Source organism: Melitaea cinxia, chromosome 5 (genome assembly GCF_905220565.1).
Source record: "Melitaea cinxia chromosome 5, ilMelCinx1.1, whole genome shotgun sequence".
Taxonomy (NCBI): domain Eukaryota; kingdom Metazoa; phylum Arthropoda; class Insecta; order Lepidoptera; family Nymphalidae; genus Melitaea; species Melitaea cinxia.
This window is the reverse complement of record NC_059398.1, coordinates 14710322-14723716: the sequence shown is the minus strand read 5'-3', so window position 1 is coordinate 14723716 and position 13395 is coordinate 14710322. Positions and strand designations below refer to the sequence as shown.

Genomic DNA, 13395 nt, shown 5'->3' with positions numbered 1-13395 from the left:
ATAAACGCGGCGTGGATAACTGGGGTGTGATGATATATGTGGCGGAAAATAGAAGTAACAGCGTGGGTGATCTGCACCTCGTGCATCTCCTTCTTGGATGAACTAATACTCACATGCACTGGATGGTTATGAAAACTTTATAAAAATACGAGTAAAAAAAAAGCTATTAATAAATATAAATGTATAAAGCAATTGTTATGTTTGTAGATTTATTCCTTGTTTCTATTGTTCTACGAAAAAAATTAATTGAAAAGTGACGTTATAATAAACGACTATTTAATAATACTAAACTGGCTGTGTGGTTACGGCATTAAAGAATATAGCCATTCTCTCTCTCCCCGTGGGTGTAGTAAGAGGCGACTAAGAGATAACACAGTTCCACTATCACCTTGGAACTTAAAAAGCAGACAGATGGCGGGATAGCCATCTAACTGCTAGCTTTGAAATACACAGACCGCAGACGGGCAGCAGCGTCTTCGGTGCGAACAAGCTAGCCCAGCGTAGTGTCTATGGGCAAAACATATGAGTTCAAGCCATTTTTGGCGCAAACTTATCTCTACAAGTTTGCGCCAAAAATGGCAGTGTATATAAATATGTCCAGCAGTGGACTGCGATAGGCTGATGTGTGTGTGTGTGTGTGTGTGTGTGTGTGTGTGTGTAATAATAATAACTAACAATTCAGCCTGGAATATTCCACTGCTGGGCATAGGCCTCTTTCCCTGTGTAGGGGAAGGAACAAAGCTTAATCCTGCTCCAATAAGGGTTGGCGGATATATTCCCTACTATGAGTAACGATTGCTATCAGGTGTACATGATACAAACTGGGACTGATGGCTTAACGTGCTCTTTAAGGTACGGTAGGGAAACCCGCAAGGACTGCACAAACACCTAGACCACGGCTAACATTTGTATGGCCAATACAAATGCTTATCATATGCGGGGATCGAACCCGCAACTGCCAGCACAACAGCCGCAAACCAGTGCTGTGGCCATTGCGCCAACGCGTCGTCATAACTCATACGTCAAACGTTGTAATAATTAAATTCATAGACAAAATTAAGTAACTGATTTTTAAATTTTGCTTGAATCCAAGTAGTCAGGAAACACACAATATAAAAAAGCCGTCTACGACCGACTTTTGTATGACTTATACAAACACTCGTTATGAGAGGAGATCTTAATCCGCAATCTCTTTTTATGGGATGTGTATTTTGTCATCACATACTAGACAAACTTGGCAAATTCATTTCTTGTTTTCTTTTCATTAATAGAAAAAGATATATGACGTAATTGTGTTGCTATGAACCAGCAGACAGTTAGAAAATCAATTTCGAAAAGTGTTACTCCGACATGCGACTGGAGTTTACGGAGTTACTGGAGTTACGTTTTAGTATAATACGAATCAAATTATAAAAAAATAAATAAAAAAAGTGACGCTTGCCATTCGTATCGAGACGATCCTAGTGTCACTTATCTTGCTACAGTTAAAAGCGCTTTAAAGCGTCACTATCAGCGTCGCTATTCCGTTGTTTCATACAATATCACTCCCTATGTTTTTTTCATACCACGTGCTTTATATAGCTTCTTAAGAAGTAAACTCCAATAAAAATAAAATAAATAACTGAGGTAGGGCACAGCAGGAATTTCCTGCTCAAAATATGGAGCAGCCCGACTGGGGTAGTACCTCGACCTTACAGAAGATCACAGCTAAATAATACTGTTTTCAAGCAGTATTGTGTTCCTGTTGGTGAGTAAGGTGACCAGAGCTCTTGGGGGGATTGGGGATTGGGTCGGCAACGCGCTTGCGATGCTTCTGGTGTTGCAGGTGTCTATAAGCTACGGTAATCGCTTACCATTAGGTGAGCCGTACGCTTGTTTGCCGACCTAGTGACGTAAAAAAAAAAATACTCAAATTAATAGACAAATTAATTTGATGTTTGTTTATAGGTTTCATATGGCAATATATTACGCTTATGATGCATTTCTGATGCATGTGGCGGAAAATAGACGAGCGCAGTCGCGCGTGTAGTTCACACCTCATGCGTCATCACCCGCAGATAGCTTTGAGGCTTTATGTATTGAACGTGATTTTTTCTCATTGTTGATTTTTTTTTAATTACAAAGATTTGAAAATTTTCTGCGCAGGTTGACATGCACATGTCAGCATTTGCTCCAAAATCCGCAAATTTATTTATTATGTTTTCTTGCTAAGTTAAGCTAAACTAATATACATTATATATGTGTTGAATATGCAATAATTCCCTTAAATCTCACATTTGTTGTCCAATCATATATCTTAGCTAAACAGTGGCGTAACGTGGTTTTTCGCCGCCCTGTGCTCACCGAATATTTGTTACCCCTTCCAACTTGTTTAATTTTTTTACTAGATTGATCGACACTCATTGCAAGCACAATTATTTATTTATTTATTTACACTTTCGCACACTAATACAAGGTTTTAACAGCATAACAAATGAAATATAAAAATAAAATTTGCATCAGCTGCAACAGGCGGCCTTATCGCTAATACAGCGATCTCTTCCAGGCAACCTTTGGGCAGAGGGCTAAATAAGAAGTATGGGATGGGGCGCAAAAATGTTATGTAACATACATATGAACATAGTCACAAACGTACATGTACACCAAATACATTTACTTACATATACATAATACTTACATACATTCAGATATATACATATACATATATACATACATACACATACACAAATACATATATATCAATAATAGTAAAAAAAAAAAAACCTGATAAATTTTAAATGACAGACAAAACATCATAGCATAAAGTACTCATTGAAATAAAATTGCTTGACATACATTAAGACGATAAATACATTTCTTTTGTGAGTTTTTTAAATGTCTCTAATGTTTGAGCATTCTTTATAGACAGTGGCAATGAGTTCCAAAGACGACAAGCTTCCACAGTAAAAGATTTAGAATAAAAGGATGTAGAATGTGGAGGGATCTTCAATATCCGACTTTCTTTCGAACGGAGAGGCCGTTCGTGAGAATTACTGAGAAACTCAAATCGATTTTTTAAATAGTGCGGAGCAGAAGGATTGAAGAGGATAGTATAAAGAAGGGTCAATATGTGAGTATTCCTGCGAAGTCGTATAGGAAGCCACTTGAGTTTTTTTCGAAATTCAGAAACGTGGTCATATTTGCGAAGTCCAAATATAAATCGAATACAGAGGTTTTGTAGGCGCTCAAGTTTATTTACTTGTTCCTCATTTAGATTAATAAAGCACGTATCGGCGTAATCAAGAATGGGAAGCAGAAGGGATTGCGCTATCTTTATTTTAGTGGAAATAGGGAGAAAGTTACGTAGCCTTTTTAGCAATTTCATCGAGGCAAACAATTTCCTACTTACTTCATTAACATGAGGAATCCAAGAAATATATTTATCAAAAGTAACTCCCAAATTTTTAACCTTATCACTTATCGGTAAACAAACCCCATCAATTATTAATGGCGGTAATTGCGTCCAGTTGATACGGGAAATCAACTTCTGACTGCCGACGACAATAACCTGCGTTTTTATAGGATTAACCCTTAAACCATAAGACTTACTCCATCGTTGAATAGATGTAAGATCTTTATTCAACAAATTTATACATTGCGAGATTTCACTGAGATGAGATTGTGAGTAGATTTGAAGATCATCTGCGTACAAATGACAGAGAGAAGAGATGTAATAAACATAATTATCATTATGTTTATTAACTAACTTCAATAAAAGAGGAGGTTCTCAATCTATATATAAAAATTTCGTGATAAGATGTATGTTAGTAATAAACTCCGAAACTACTGAGCTAATTTTTATGAAATTTTGTAAGCATCAGTAATTTGGTCCAACTTGGGAGATAGGGTAGTTTTTATTTCGATTATTGATATCAATATTTGTTATTGCAAATTAAATGTTTATTATACGACTTTAGTGTGTATTGGTTAGTTCTATAAAATCCTAATAGATGTCGGTTTGACATCTAAGTTGCACAGATATCCGGTAGATGGCGGCACATTTCTATTTTCATATGATTATAGATGGCGCGTTGGAATATAGAATTTACATATATTTTCACGCTTATAATATATTTGACCAATCATATCACGAATTTAGAAAATATGAATTTGATTGTATTAAAAGAATTAGTAAAAAATTCATTCAATCTATTATATTTACTGAGCTACAGCAACGCGTGGCTGGGTCAGATAGTTCTACTATATTTTTATGTGTTATATTGCGGACACGATTTGATTTTTTTTTGTCAATTGAAAAAAATTGTGGTTGATTTGGCCGTCCCCCGTGTATGGCGCCAGGGGCTCTGCTAAAAATAATCATCTATCTTTACGTCACTTGAACTTAAGTATATTGCTCTCTCATTTTTTTATTAAACAATTATTTATTAAACAATTTTTATAGTTAAGTACTACCAAAAAATTTTTGTCCTTTATTTTTGTGTGAATTTTTTTACATAATTAATTAAATCATAATAATAATAAATATCTTAAAACATACACGGATAAATTAAACACAGCGGAAGGCCTTTGTTTTGCAGTGAGACGCTTAAATGTTGATATTCAATTGATTCTTGACCAAATTCGAAATACAGTAAACACTGGGAGTTCACTGTATTTAAAAGTACATATAAGCATTTTTATAATTTCTAAAGCCATTGAATATAGATAAAGTACTTTGCCCAGCTGTGGAAAACTTACAAGCCATTGTCCATTGTAATCAATATTTATTTGCAAGATTAGATGGATTTTAATATAAAGTTTCTAATGTAAAAATACCATACTATAAGGTGATATAGAATAGTCATGTAACTTTGATTCCCGTAGTTTTGCATACATATAGCAAACCATTTCGTGAATGGCGCCATTTGTATAGCAAATAGCTCGCTTTATTTTTAAAATGTTTCAATACGCGCTACGCGAAGCAGGGTCATGTATATATAAAACATGTACTATAGCATACAGTTTTTTTTTCTTAAGCATTTAATTTAAAAGTAACACTTAAGTTGTCAAGACTAACCAATCCAAGTTAACCTAAACAATCCAACGATGTACGTTTTATCGATTTTTTTTTAATTTAGGAGCTTCCAAAGAACATAAAGATGGCTTTACACGCACAGAAACATACAGACTATAGAATTGGCTCCCTAATTGTCTCTTATTCCATTATATTGTTATAAAAAACAAAGAAAACTTGTTTATTGGCCATAAACATAAAAAGTTGAAATAAGTTTTTATATAAATAATATGCGGCGTACTTTTATTACTTACGCGTTTTTTTAATACACAAACATACTACAAAATATTACATCATTAAGCGATGAGCGATGTTCTTTCTCCTCCTCGTGCACAGTAATTTAGTTCTGAAGTTTAGTATTTTTAAATTTTCTTTTATGGATGTAGAGTACATGCGATGTTTGCACTGTTCTAGGGAAACAACAATGTGGTTAGTTCAACCAGAAGCATTCCATTTACGAGTACGATCTCTTAAGTGAACTCATAGATGTATGAAACTAAATATTATTGGATGTCATACATCCAAAATTTTAGTCAAATCAAATCAACACTAAAAAAATAACTGTATTCAAACAAGTTTCAATCGTTATTTTAAAACTTAAATTATGAATTATAGTTAGCCATGAGTAATTAATATTATTCCCCAAATAGGATACGAATTTCGGCTTTATAAAAATACTTACGACCTCTTTTGAGTAAGGAACCGTGTTGAATTTGTATAATATTTATATAGGCAAAAAGTAGGGATAGAGAGAAAGATAGGACCCATTGTTCTAGCTCAAATAGGGTTCCTTCAAATTCACCCCATAGTTTTGGCGCGATGCACGACCAAGAATCATTCAGACACGGAATAAATAAGAAACAAGTGCAAAAAAAGGTTGCTTTTTGGATTCCTCCAAAAAGATTTTTCTAAATGTCCAAATTGTACAGAACTGAATCTATATCAGTTTTATCATAAGTATAGATACTTTTATATCTACTTTAAATATTTTGTATTTTGATGTATAATTATTGATAAAATACGATCCGATAGTCACATGAATTCATTATATATATAAAACTTAGAAGCTAATTTTGTAGCATTCTAGTTTAGTAGCTCTGTGTAATCGATGAAAGCGCAACGTGTTGATGGATTTGCTTGTTTTGCGGCGATCAAGCGATGACCGGCAGAAACACATCGATAAATCCTTCATAAGCCAACCTGCTACATTGCACCCACATGTGAACACTCAGCTCTGCTCTCGCAAATTGCTGTCTATGTAAATAGAAACGAAAAAACGTTAAATACATTGCTAAGCGCTGAACTTGAAAACGGATGAATCGATTTGGCCAGGTCTTTTCATTAGTAGTTTTATAATATTAAATAAAAAGTTTCTTATAGAACAATAAATTTAAAAAGCTATACAACATTAAAAAAATACTAAAAACGTAATGCATAAACCGTTAAATTTATATAAAAAACTTCACGCGTTTGACAGTTCGCAAGACAAAACGTACACCGGGTCAGCTAGTTGTTAGATTAAAACAAATATGACATTGTTATTACGAAGATTTAAAATCCAGGCCGTTTTTTCAAGTCAAGCTTCTAAGTGAGTTTGTAAGCCGATTATTGTGATAAGAATAGTTTATTAAACATTATACATATTTACAATTCACAACTTAAGAACTAAATATTGAGCCGTTTTAAGGATTGTAATCAATTCGAACCAAACACTTTTTTATTCAAGTAGACTTCAAAATAACTTTTGAATACAAATTATAATTATATTAGTCTTTGATAAATTAATGATGGTTGATATAAATTTACCACGGTTTCGGAATTTAATTTCTACAAAAAGGATCGGCAAAAAATATCACTTTAAATTTTTTTCTTTATAAATTTTCATACTATTAGCCATCTCTTGGATGATATTCGGCGAAATCACTTAAACCCAATTATATACATGCTATATAATATGCCCTAGTTCTTAACATTTTTATAAAGTTTAAATTTATTTCCTGGAAATCGTTAAATCGTTTGTGATATATATTTGTACGTCATATATCATGTTCAGTTTAATTATTTAAGAAATCACAGTGAGTTCTAATTTGGGCTTTTGTCAAAACGGCTTGACTCTTAATAATATACACAAGAGCAATTCTAGTATTACACCACTATATTGGTTCAGAATACGCAACCTAGTAAAAGTAAAGGTAAGTCGAACGAGAAGTAATAAAATTAATCCCACGAACAGATTTAACATTGTAGTTGAATATTATGCTCCTTGAAAAATTGTTTGCAATTTTATTCGTACAATATTGTGATATTAAAACTTAATTCTATTATATACTAACATCTAATGTGAATAATTATTTTCTACATATTTTTTTTTTTCGTTTAATTTAAAAATAACTTTTATTTGGAATAAAGACCGTTACTAAACAGCGGAGAATCCGCAATTACTTTTTACTGGGTGTACCGATTTTAATAATTTTTAATTTAATCGAAAGCTGATGTTTGTCATGTGGTCACATAAAAATTTTATTGAGATCTGATAACTACTTTTTGAGTAATCTTTGATAACGCGTAGTTACTTGACTATTTTATCGTCGATCTACGTTGTATTACTCGTCGATGTAATTGAAGTCGGTTTTTTTTTCGTTTTCGAGCAAACACAATTATATATATATATTATTTACGTTTATAAAATTATTTATCCTGAATGATACGAAACGATCAAGCTTAAGTTATCGAAACGAGACACATAAAATACACATGGTAGATATTTGGCCGTACCCTAAGATGATTTAAATTTGTTTGAGCTGATAAAAAAAAAAAAAAAGTCAATAAGTTACAGTAATCAATAAGTTAATAGTACACTTTAGTAAATATTAGTGTGTAAGAGTTGAAATTCAGGTGAACATTTTTGTAAAAGATTGTAAATTTTAAATTAAGAAAAAACCTATGTATAATATTTCATATTTCACCTTGTTTAGCGATTTCAAAAAACTTATCCAGTTTATATATAAATAGCTCCTTGTGAAATGGATATTTGATGTTGACTCCATTTCAAAGATGAATTAATCAAAATGTCAACCATTTAATATCTAAAATTAATTTGAAACTAATGTTTTGGCTTTGATACCTCTGAAACTTTAACCTGAAACTTTTATTGATACTACTGTTTATTATCTTTCAAAGGCTTTCTAATGATGGCGCTAAATGTATTATATAAAATATTATGGCTGATTTTAATAAACTCGAGTTTTAGTTTGCTTATGTTTTGAATTTGATATTATTTTTTTGTGCTATGAACTTCTACGCAAAATTTACTTAAATATTGTAAGGATTTCAAAGCAATTTTCGCTTTCAAATTATTACAAAATAAATAAATAAGGGCGAATTTTAGTTAAAACTCACTTGTTTGATATCTTTGATATCTTTTGGAGTCCCACTATAATTCTTTTAAGTAAATGTTTATTGTAAATTATGCTGGCTGATTTTGAAAAAAGAATATAAATGATATTTTTTGACTATTTTACATGATATGTGCTAATAGAAATAATTAAGTTACCGGCTTAAAATGTTTTGTTAAGACAGGTTTTCCTTTGTAGGTATGTCAGGAATAAATAAGTGGAACTCAGTGCAGCGCATAATAAAATTGAAGCATAATAAAGTGTTGTGCTTTAAATATTACAAATACGGTTAAAAAATAATTGTTTATCATTTTAACCATAAATAAAATTATGAATAATAATAAAAAAAGAAAAATTTTGTTGTATCGGTCAATGGTCTATTAGCGAACAGTTTGATCAACACCTTAAGAAACTCTTACTTGACTGTTGGATCAATGGTCGGATTCAAACGGCAGTGTTGCTTGCAGCGCACCGCATTGTGAGAAGGTTCCTCAGCTTGGAACTTTAACTATCGGCGGCCCGGGGCTTTATCTTGGCATCGGAGGGCTACTATTTTTATATTTTTAAATATTTTTATTTGTTTTTTTATAAATATATTTAAAAATGTAATCATAAGGAAATATATTGAATAAAAGGAAAATAAATAAAGTAGCTTACGTAAATAATTATTTCACATTCCAGAAAACACGCTGCGGCTTCATATTTACAAAACCGAATAAACGGTTTGTAGTTGACTTTATCGATAGTTTAACACCGGATGAAGTGGAAGGTTATATCACAAGGACGTAAATATTTATGAGTGAGTGATCGTCAAAAAGAAGAAATAAACGCGCAATAATGGGACAAAAAGCTATATATTTTAGAAGTTTTACACGGGTCAATTAAGGGGGAAAAGCTGTAGATTTCTTCGGTAAATGGACTGACTATCAAACATAAAAAGATAATTTCAATTCGAACCAGTAATTCCTGAGCGTAGCGCGTTTAAACAACAAACAAAAAAAAAAATTGCCCTGTCCCGTCGAGGTACCTGTAAAGCGTGATTGGGACTTTAAAGGATAGCTTCTTGGCTTTAAGTTGCAATTGATTTCTCACCGTGTGTGATAGAGATAAGCATAATGATTATCATTAAAATAAAGCGTCACAAAAATACACTAATGTTATAAAATTCTCGTGTCACAATGTTAGTCTATACTCCTCCGAAACGGGTGGATCGATTTTTATAGAATTTTGTATGCATTGGTAGGTCTGAGAATCGGCCAACTCTATTTTTCATACCACTAAGTAATAGGGGGGGGGGGGGTTAAGGGGGTTAATAAGATATATGGCAAAACAACGTTTGCGGGGTCAGCAAGTAATTTATTAAAAGTTAATATTTAGCACTAACTAATAAACTTTTAAAGTGAAAATGATATAATTTTTGAATCTGATTTCTGGTTTTATCTAAGAAACATTCTTAATTCACAATATAATTATACACACACAATTTAGATTATTAAATATTTTTTTAAATCTGTATTGTTAAGATTTTATCACACAAGCGTTCATAATAGAGAACTAGGACTATTTAGAGATTCAGAGCAATAAACCTGTAATCTAGAATTAAATCAGGGAAAAATGTTGTATTTCATTTAAGGTTTTAAAAAGTAATGTTTTAAAACGTTGAAATAATCACCCATAACGCCCTAATCTCGTAACGGGATGCAGTGCAGTAAAAGTGTACGGTCTCATTATAAAGTCTGCCTTTATGTCTGTTAAGCGTACTGCCGTTTTAAAGCCATTTTGGTATAATGTAACCAACAATTTAACGTAAGCGGGACCTTTATTCAAACTAGAATTAAAATTAATTTTAAGCGCGCACTTATAATGATACGTTGGCTAGTCTGGCATATTCTTTGTGCAATAGATTTTGTAGATGTGGCTTAATAAATTCAGTAGTTATAGTACAACATTTTCTATATTTTTTAACCGACTTCGAAAAAGGAAGAGGTTACTCAATTCGACCGTATATATATATATATATATATATATATATATATATATATATATATATATACGTATAATTTAAAATTCTTTTTTGTTGGAAAGGAAATATCCCAAGTGTGGTACCATGATAAGGAAACTAGGATATGGCATTATGGTGATTCGAAAATCGTAATGGTGACTAGTGCATTTATTAATTTTTTTCGTCTACTTACGTTGTATTACTTTTCGATGTAATTGAAGTCGGTTTTTTTTCGTTTGCGAGCAAACACAATTATACATTATGTAATTTGTTACTTGTTATTACAATAAAAAATAAAAATTAACCGTTCATCGAAGAAATCATAGCTTTAGATATACTTCAGTAAAAATCTTACGAAGAATAAGACAAAACCTACATTAAGCTTCATACGATGCAGTGTTCTAACAGCATTTTCTATGGAAACGTAAGGGATCAAACAAATTGCCTGAGTGCTTATTGAACCCCTGTGAATAACTGTAATGTTTATTTGTTTTTAGTTTGAAGGTAGCTAGGCTGTGGCAGGAAACAGATGCCAAGGGAATATTTTACGAATTAGCAGGTCGTGTTACAAGCGTTTCGTGGGAAAGGGTCAAATTTAGATCTCATTAGGACTCGTATACTCGTAGTCAAAAAGCAAGGAGGAATTCTGATATGTAGTTCCTGGGCTCATTTACTAAGAGATGGTAAGTAGACCACTTTGTGTTAGAGCTTTTAGTGATAGATGAAATGAACTGGATCAAGGTGATAGAACTGGCAGTATAAAATTTGAAAGGTTAATGCGTGATAATCCGTAAAATGTTCTTTGGCCATATGTTATTGAAATCGGTTCAATTGTTTTAGTATTTGTCGAAAAAATAATCAAATCTTTCATTCCTATTATATTGTCCTGTATAAAAACAATAGAAGTAGCAAGTGTCATAATGTCAAATCAATAACTCATTTTCCAAATTAAGCTACAGGCAAAATTTGATTTAAAACAATCGTATAAACAAAAGTGGAGTCGTCCTTATCACATCAATAAACATGCTATCCCTACACAAGGGATAAAATTGTATATATTTTCAGTTTAACGCGCTGTTCGGTATCGCCTTTATATCGGAACGGTTTACAACTGTCGACGGCTGTTATTCTGTATTTACTTCCCTTCAGTTGTTACGGAGTTAAGTGATGTAACATTCGTACGCGTTCATAAAACATTGAAGCTCTCAGATGTCGTGATTTTTACGTGGCAACACATCTTTAAATGTATTTTCACTGAAGTTAAACTGAAGATTTTTTATTTACAATTCACAACTTAAGAAATAATTATTTATACATCATAGCACATTAATTTTTTTGTGAAAAACTCAACTATACGTATGAAGAATTTAATAGCGTTATTAAATTAAAAAAATAATAATAATAATCGTAGGACGACATAGGGACGTCATCTTTAATGAAATTTTTAAATAAGTATCTAATACTATTAAACGAGCAATTCTTGTATGTGTTATTATTGGAGCCGTTTCCGAGATTTAGATTTTATATATATAAAATCATTCGATTTTCATGAAATTTAGCATGCAGTGGATTTCGGGGGCGATAAATCGATATAGCTAGGATTCATTTTTAGAAAATGTCGTTTTATCCCTGTTTTTAAGCAATAAAAAAATTGTTACAGCATCGTTAGAATACGAAGGTAAATTTCACAATTGTCAATAAAGTTGTAATAGCTAAGGCAGGAAATCGGTCGATCGAGATCGACCGAGAAGACCACGGTTCAAATCGCCATGACTCCAGATCGATTATATTTTTCCTTTTTTTTCTAATTGCACTCATGATTTTTTATTTGAATATATTTTAGTATTATGTCGGTAAAATCGGAAATTATTATTCATATTTTATCAATATGTAATTCGTATTTAAATATGAATTCCAAAAACATGATTTACTAAAAATACCGAGCTAAGCTCGATCACCTAGGTACTAAATATATTATGTTTGAGTTGACTTATTAACATTGTCCATTGTCAACGTATCAAATAAAGCGCAGCTGAAGGCAAGACCATTAGCACAAATGAAATTGCGTCGATTTTATTTCGATTGCAACCGTTACGAATTTAAGGATTAAGATTTTGCGCTAAAATTTAAGTGAGAGGTTTATACTTTTAATAAATTAATAAATATTTACGACATACACACACGGTCATCTGTTCCTATAGTAAGCAAATTAATGCTTGTGGTAACAGCCGACTGGTATAACTACATTTTTTTGATAAACATACATATAAATAATACATATATAAATATATATATTATACCCAGACTCAGGGTGGGAATCGAACCCAAAACCCCTGGAGCAGAGAGCAGGGTCACCACAAACTGCGCCAACGGACTAGTCAATAAAAATAAAATAGTTATAATTCCCCACGCAATTATATTCATCATGGGTTATACACCTTGAAGAATGCTGTTTAGAAAATCACTTCTTAGTAAATATTTTCGGCTCAAAAAAGTACTTTCTAATTTTTTTGTATTATTTCTTCAAAATTTTTAGTTACGAAATTATGAATCTAATTATCAATATTATTCAAATGTATTTATCTGAGATAAAACGAATATTTGTACAAAATTTTTTTGAATCATTATAGTTGTTGTTTCGTTATTTGCTTGTTGCTTGTATTTTATTATAGTTGTTTGAAGAGTTGGAGAAAATGAAAGATGGAAGAGAATAGATTACTGTATTACAAATTACATTGTTTAGCAAACACTTCGCACGACGAGAAGAAGTATGGGAAAGAGAGTTTTAAATGTCAAATCACTGTCTTATATAGCTAACGTTCTGTCACACCACTGATTGTCTATTGCACTCACAGTTTATAAACACTTCACACCGATGACCGATAAATTAAGTGCGGACCACACGATGTGAACCAAGAGTTGCAACGCAAGATGTGAGACGTTCC

The 13395-nt window shown here is 32.0% G+C and overlaps 1 long non-coding RNA gene across 1 annotated transcript in view; it reads right to left on the bottom strand.

The window, feature by feature from the left end:
• LOC123653679 overlaps positions 1-13395 on the bottom strand; it is a 16759-nt gene extending 3364 nt beyond the window's left edge. The window contains exons 1-2 of the long non-coding RNA XR_006743140.1: positions 13170-13395; positions 9641-9642 (exon numbers count right to left, since the gene is read on the bottom strand). This is a non-coding gene — a long non-coding RNA (uncharacterized LOC123653679). The remainder of the gene's footprint in view (positions 1-9640; positions 9643-13169) is intronic.